The sequence below is a fragment of the Urocitellus parryii genome, chromosome 1, assembly GCF_045843805.1.
Source record: "Urocitellus parryii isolate mUroPar1 chromosome 1, mUroPar1.hap1, whole genome shotgun sequence".
In the NCBI taxonomy this organism is placed as follows: domain Eukaryota; kingdom Metazoa; phylum Chordata; class Mammalia; order Rodentia; family Sciuridae; genus Urocitellus; species Urocitellus parryii.
Genome location: NC_135531.1, coordinates 1,357,621 through 1,364,454, shown reverse-complemented (window position 1 = coordinate 1,364,454; position 6,834 = coordinate 1,357,621).

Sequence of the window (6,834 nt, the reverse complement as noted above, 5' to 3'; positions counted from 1 at the left end):
CAGTATTTCTACTCCACCACTGTAGTCGTCAGTATTTCTACTCCACCACTGTAGTCAGTATTTCTACTCCACCACTGTAGTCAGTATTTCTGAAGTTTCTCAATTCAAATTAAAAACTTAGATTAAACAGGAAAGTCTGGTTAAAGTCCATGTTTTAGAGATACACCCTAAAACACCGAGGAAGGAAGTGGCGAGCCAGCGATTCATTCAGACACAGAGTGGAAGGCAGTGGAGCCAAGAGGCCTGGGTGGCAGAGCCAGGTTCAGTGATCACTGACCACCTGTGCTCACTGGCAAATTAACGAGCTCATTGTACACCTCTCTCCACTTGTCTGGAAGACTCGAAAAGTTCCTTCATTAAAAGAACGGGTTGGGGGGGCTGGGGTTGTGGCTCAGTGGTAGCGCACTTGCCTAGCATGTGTGAGGCACTGGGTTCAATCCTCAGCAGCACATACAAATAAATAAAATAAAGGTTCATCAACAACTAAAAAATATTTAAAAAAAGAGAAAAAGAACGGGTTTGTGGCTGGTACAGTGCTTGCCTTTCATGCACAAGGCTCTGGGTTCAATCCCCAGCATCACAAAAAAAAAAAAGGTGTTTTTTAAAAAGCATTAAAATGAGAAAATGTGGCACAAGAATAACCATGCTACAGCCAACTGATTCTCAATCAGAATTCCCAGCTACTCATAGGGAAGAGCAGTGCTTCAACCAACAATGCAGAGCCAACAGGATCTCCACATGCTGCAGAATGAAGCTGGACCCTTCCTCACGCAAAACGAGAAAATAATGTGATATTGACAGAGACCTAAATGAAGAGTTAAAACTAAAACACAAGAATAAGTACTCACAATCTTAGATCTGACCATGATTAAAACTGGCATCAAAAAACAGTAACAAAAGAAAAACCTGAATAAATGGGACTGTGTGAACATTAAAAACTACACTTCATAGGACCCTATCAAGAAAACAAGCTGGGTGAGGGACACGCAGGTGGGGAGGCCGAGGAGGCAGGATCACCTGAGCCCAGGAGCTCAGGATCAGCCTGGGCAGCAGTGTGTGGCCCGAGCTGGAAAGAAAACAAAACATGGAGTGAAAGACAACCACAGAACAGGAGCAGTGCTGTGGGATGTGAGGTCCCCCAAAAGCTCACGTGTGGGACAAGGTAAGAAGGTCTGAAGGGAAATGACTGGGTCCTGAGAGTCTTAGCCCATCAGTGGATCAACCCCCGGCAGGATCAAGTGAGTGGTAACTGAAGGTGGGCGGGGCGAGCTGGAGGAGACTGGTCCCTGGGAGCAGAGCTTTTAGGGTGTACATTTTGTGTCTGGTGAGTGGACACTTCCTCTCTCTTGGCTTCCTGATCATCATGTCAGCTGCTTCCCCACACCACACTCTTCTGCCATGATGCCCTGCCTCACCTTGAGCCCCAGATGGAGCCACTGTTTATGGATTGAGACTCCTGGAACTGTGAGCCCCTGAATAAACTAAAATTGTTCCTATCCAGTCTGTTAGTCACAGTATTGAAGAAGCTGACTAAAACGAGCAGAAATTGACAACTCACATCTGATAGGGCCTAAAATCCAGAACAGACAGAACTCTTGCAGCTCAACAACAAAAAGGTAAGAAAACAATTAAAATATGGACAAAGGGCTTGAGCTTCTCTACAAACGCCACACGAGTGGTCAGTGCACAGAGCCCAGCCTCCTGCACGTTGAGCAAAGGGACATCGAACCCCGTGAAATGAGGCCCCAGCACTCACACCAACAGCACTCATACTAACGGCCCAGCAATCTTGTTAGGGGTGGGGACTGGAACAGGATATTGCAGAGCTGCCATGGTGCCTGGCAGAGTCCCCCACGAGCCAGCAAGGCCACTCCAAGGGACGTCGCAGAGCTGAAAGTATACGTTCCAGCAGAACCTGCACCAGAATGCACACTCCTGTTCACCGCAGCCAAGAGAGGCACACAGCCCACGTGTCCACCACAGATAGGTTAGTCATGGCCTGTGCACACGATGGAAGAGCCACAGGAAGGGATGGGGCCAGGACACAGCAGCATGCTGAGCCTGGGGGTGGCACTGAGGGAGGCCAGACAAGGTCACCTGACTCTACCTACACAAGCACCCAGAATGCAGGCAGTGGACGTGGCTGCTAAATGGCTAAGGCCACTCAGGAATGATGACGCTGGGAACCAGACAGAGGTAGGAATCACACACCTTTGAATGTGCCAAGCACCACAGAACTCAAGTGTGCACGGTCAGCTTCAGGGATGTGCACTGTACTTCAGGAAAAAGACATAAATTAAACATTAACACACATAGGTGCAGCTTCTGAAGTGTTCAGAAGGACTCTGAGGGCAGGACAGACCTGGACTCCCTGGGCTGGGCACAGATGGGCCTCTGGGAGCTGAAGGGCCTGAGGGAGTCAAGGCAATGGGATGACTCCCAGAGAAGGAGGTGTCCGGGCTTGGATGAGAGGAGGGTGGGCGGTGGTGGGGCGCAGTGGCTGAGTGAGGTGGAGGGGCACGGGTATGGGGCTGGCCTTCAGAAGGGGCAGCCTTCCTGGGAGTGGTGTGGAGCTCCTGCCTCACCCTGGGAGCCGCCCAGGGCTGACCAGTACACTTCTCCAAGAAACCAGAGTGGGCATGTGGAGGCGGGAGGCCAGTAGGCAAGGCCATCCCATCTGGACGGCAAGGTCTTTCAACTCAGACAGGAAACTCCCAAGCCGCACCCAGGCCTGGCCCAGCCTGGGGGGAACAGGCCAGGGACATTTCCCGGCACCCTGAGAAGACCGGGCTTGCAGCAAACCCCCGGACCACCCTCCAAGTCAGAAACAGTGAGGGGGAGGGGCTGACCCCATATCCCCAGAGACCCCAACCCCAGAACTGCCACCCTGACCCACCCTCATGCCCAAATGAGGCCCAATCCTCAGAGTAGGCAGGGTTCTGGGGCCACGGAAGGGGCCAGAACACCAGGAAGATGGAGGAGGGCAGAGGCTGCTGCCCGGTGGCCCACGCAGACAGTCCCCACTCACCTACATTTCAAACTCCCTCCAAGCAGCAGGAACCCAGGTGGGAGCCAAGATGCCCTCCCCAGCCTTACCCACCACTCACTGGGTACCCCTGTGGCTGCCACATGCCCAAAGCCACTTTCTCCTGGATGTCCAACTCGGCACTGGCGCGGCCTAAAATGCCGGTGCTGGCACAAAACGCCCAGAGTGACAGCACTGATCCAGAAGCCCACTGCACGGGGCTGGGGGCAAGAATCCCACACGGCCACCCTCACCCACACCACTTGGTTTCTCCCTATGCCTGCTGCCTGTCTGAGGGTCCTGGGCAAAGGGGGTGGTGTCACTGCACAGATGCCCCCTCCCACTGTGTACCCTCCTCTGTCCCTTGAGCCAGACTCCCAGCAGAACCCCTCCTAGGGGGGCTGTGTTAGTCTGCTAGGAACAGCCTCCTTCCCTGCTTTGGAGGCAGGCAGGGATGCCTCCCAGTCATGGGGGGAGGACCTTGGTGGCCTGCGCCAGGGTCCTTCCCAGTGACAAACCCCTAAGTGCCTCTCACAAGTAAGCCTGCACTGCCTAGTGTGGCCTGCCACGGGCAGCCCGTGGGCCTCCTGTCCACAAAATGGTGAGTGTGCTTCTCCAGGAAACCTGGCCGTTTACAAGAGCAGTGCCCACTCATTTTAGAAACCAAGCGGAAGGGAAACAGAGAGCACCCTCAGGCAGCCCATCTACACTGTCCAAGGCCGGTGTCCCCAAGCTCATCCACCTGCATTTTCAACAGCTCTGGGATCATCAGGAGGTACTATCTTGCTGGAGATGGGAAGCCACACTTGGTCAGAGCCCTAGGTGCCACCTTGACATCATCTGTGAGTGGGTGACAACCATCAACTTACATGGCTGCCGTGAGGCTGAGTGAGGGCCACTTAGCTGTTCCTCTGATGAAAGCCCACTGTCCCAGACCTTCACTCTAAGGGGTCCCAGACCCCTCTGGGAATCTGCAGAGTGAGGCAGGAGGCCCCAGTGGTGGGTATGGGCTAAGAAGTGGGCCCATCCTCTGTTACCTGGAGCATCCTCTGCTGTGGATCACTCGGCCAGGCCAGGAGAAGGCATTACACACTGTCCAGTACCCACGCTCTGTGGGCCAGACATCCCAGAGCACATGCATGCACACATGCGTGGGCACACACCCTCTGCAGGACCCTCACAGCCTGCTGCTGGTCGCAGTCCTGAGGAGGCAAGCCCCCTCCTTCCTCAGGACAGCTGGGGTGGCCACCCCAGACTGACCCACTGGACCCAAACTCTGGAACAAACCAGGAAACAGGCCTGTGAAGCTACACACAGGAGCTGGAACTGTCAAGGCCCGGGCCCTGGCAGGTAGAGCCCTGGGGGGCCAGTCACAGCTGTGGACTGGCCCCTCCCAGCGAGTTGGCACAGGCCGCCTCCCCACCCAGGTCTGTGCGTTCAGTTTCCAGTAACCACCAGCTTCCTAGTCCCTCATCCTTCTCTGAAAGTATCCACCATCTGGGATTTTCGGCCACTGAAGACTCTGAGGAGCGAAATTGCCACTAACAGAGCAAATTCCTGGAACCCTGGAATTCCCTCCCAAGCTTGAGCCCTGCCTGGAAATGTTTGACCCCAACCGAGAGGCCCACTTTGCCACCCTCACCAGGCTCTGCCCACCGTGTCACTGGCCCCTGGTAGGGCTCAGGTGGTCTGAGGGAGCCCCCTGCCAGAGTCTGTCTAAAATGCTTCCGAAAGAACTTGCGCAGAAAGCCAAGGGCAAATTAGGTCAGCTCACGTCCATCAGCAGCGGGGGAGGGGACAGGGGAAACTGAGGACCCGGACGGTGAAGTAGACTGGCTTCCTTCAAAGGTCTAGGTGCTAAGTGAGGAACCCCCACCGACTCCAGAATGCCCGCCACGTCCAACAGCCTCAGGGCGCCAAGGATGGGTGGAAGCCGAGGTCCCTGGTGTCCCGGGCGGCCAAAGCAGCCAGAGGTGGGGAGGCGGGGAAGCCGGCAGAGCCCTCGGAGGGCACTTACCCGGGGCCGGCGGAGCTCGGAGGCTCAAGCGGTACCACGCGGGGAGCCGCCCTGGCCGGGAGCTGTGGCCGTGCGGCGGTCGGCGCTCGCATCTCGGGGACCAGGCGGCAGGGCGGGCGCAAAAGGACGGCCCCACCCCGGCACGCGAGCCGCCCCGCCCCGGAGCGGCCAGAGAGGGGGAGGCGGCAGGGGGCGCGCGCGGGCATCCTCATCCCGGCCGGTGCCGCCCCGCCTTCTGGTCCCTCCAGGCTTCGGGTCCCGCCAGGGTCCTCGTGTCTGGGCCTGTGACGCTGGCGCCCTTCGAGGGCCCGCGGTACCCCCAGGTCTGCGCGCGCTGGGTTCGGAGAGAATCCTGCGCCCCGAGGTCCTCGCGTGTCGGCCGGCCTGGGCGGGATGGCGCCCGGCCACTCGCTGAGTGCGCACCGGCAGAGCCCCAGACCCTCGTCCTCCAGCGCCACGCGCCGGGTCCCACCTGCGCTGGGGAAGGCGGAGCTGGCATCCGACGGTGGTGCGCGGGGCAGGAGGCCCGGACTCCTGGCACCCGCTCACCAGCCCGGGGCCAGACCTGCGCCTGGAAGAGGTCCCGTGGGCTAGCGTGTGCCGCCCGGTCTGCTGCGTAGCATCAAATGTCACTAGGACACTTTTGTGAGTCTTGGACCCTGAACTTCCAGGAATGAGATCTGCACCGAGCACGTTAATGTCTTAGGGAGATGTGCTCTCCTCGGTGTTTCAGGGTCCTGACGGGTCGGACGCGCACTGCCCGCTTCTCTGGAGACCCAGACTCTGCGCTGCCCTGCCCGGGTCCTCCCCGCAGGGCCCGCGAACCCAGCCCCCTGCGCCTGCGAACCTCCCTAGATCTCAGGTCCGCCCCCAGGCCGCCCCAGGCCTCGGGCCGCACCCTCTTTTCTTCCCATCCCAGAGGGTTTTCCGCCCCCTCGCTCTCCTCCCTCCTGGAGACACAGCGTGGTTTTGACACCATTTTGCCCGGGGGCGTGGGTTCACCAGGTGCACGGTTCTGGCCCCGTGGAACCGTCTCAGGTCTCTATCTAGCGCCTAAGGGACCTCCAAGGTTCCTGGCCGGCCCCTCTACTCACGCCACCTCCCTCCGGGTCGCGTGGGATAGTCCCTTGGTGGCGCCTCGCCAGCTCCTCGGTGTCGGCTCAGGTCTGCATCAAAGCCCCAGGGACAGCGCAGGCTTTGCCCGCAGCCAAGGTGCTACTCGTGGCCCCACAAGCCTGAGGAAAATCCTGTGTTCTGACGGCTCACGTGGCCGCCTGCGGTGGGGCTCTTCCCCGGACACTCCGGGCGGCTGCTCCCGGCCTCCCAGAGGCCCTGCCTCCTCCCTTCAGAGTGCACAGCCCGGAAAGCGCCCGTCTCCTTACAGCGGCATGTGTGTCTCTCAGGTGAGTCCAAAGGACTGCTCAGTCCCTCTCTGCCCTGGCAAGAGCTCTGTCTGATGGACGGCAGAGGCTCAACAATGCTCGGGAGGCAGAGGCAGGAGGATTGTGAGTTCAAAGCCAACCTTAGCAAAAGCCAGGCATTAAACAACTCAGTAAGACCCTGTCTCTAAATAAAATACAAAAAAAAAAAAAAAATAGGGCTAGGGATGTGGCTCAGTGGTGAGTGCCCCTCAGTGGTGAGTTCAATCCCCACTACCAAAAAAATAAAAAAAAAAATCTGATGGTTTTATGTGGGTTTTGATATGAAATAATATTGCTGAATTTTAAAAAAATCATTAGTTGTATCTTGATCCAATTTTTGTGAAGTGAACTCTGCATGGAAGAAACTGGAA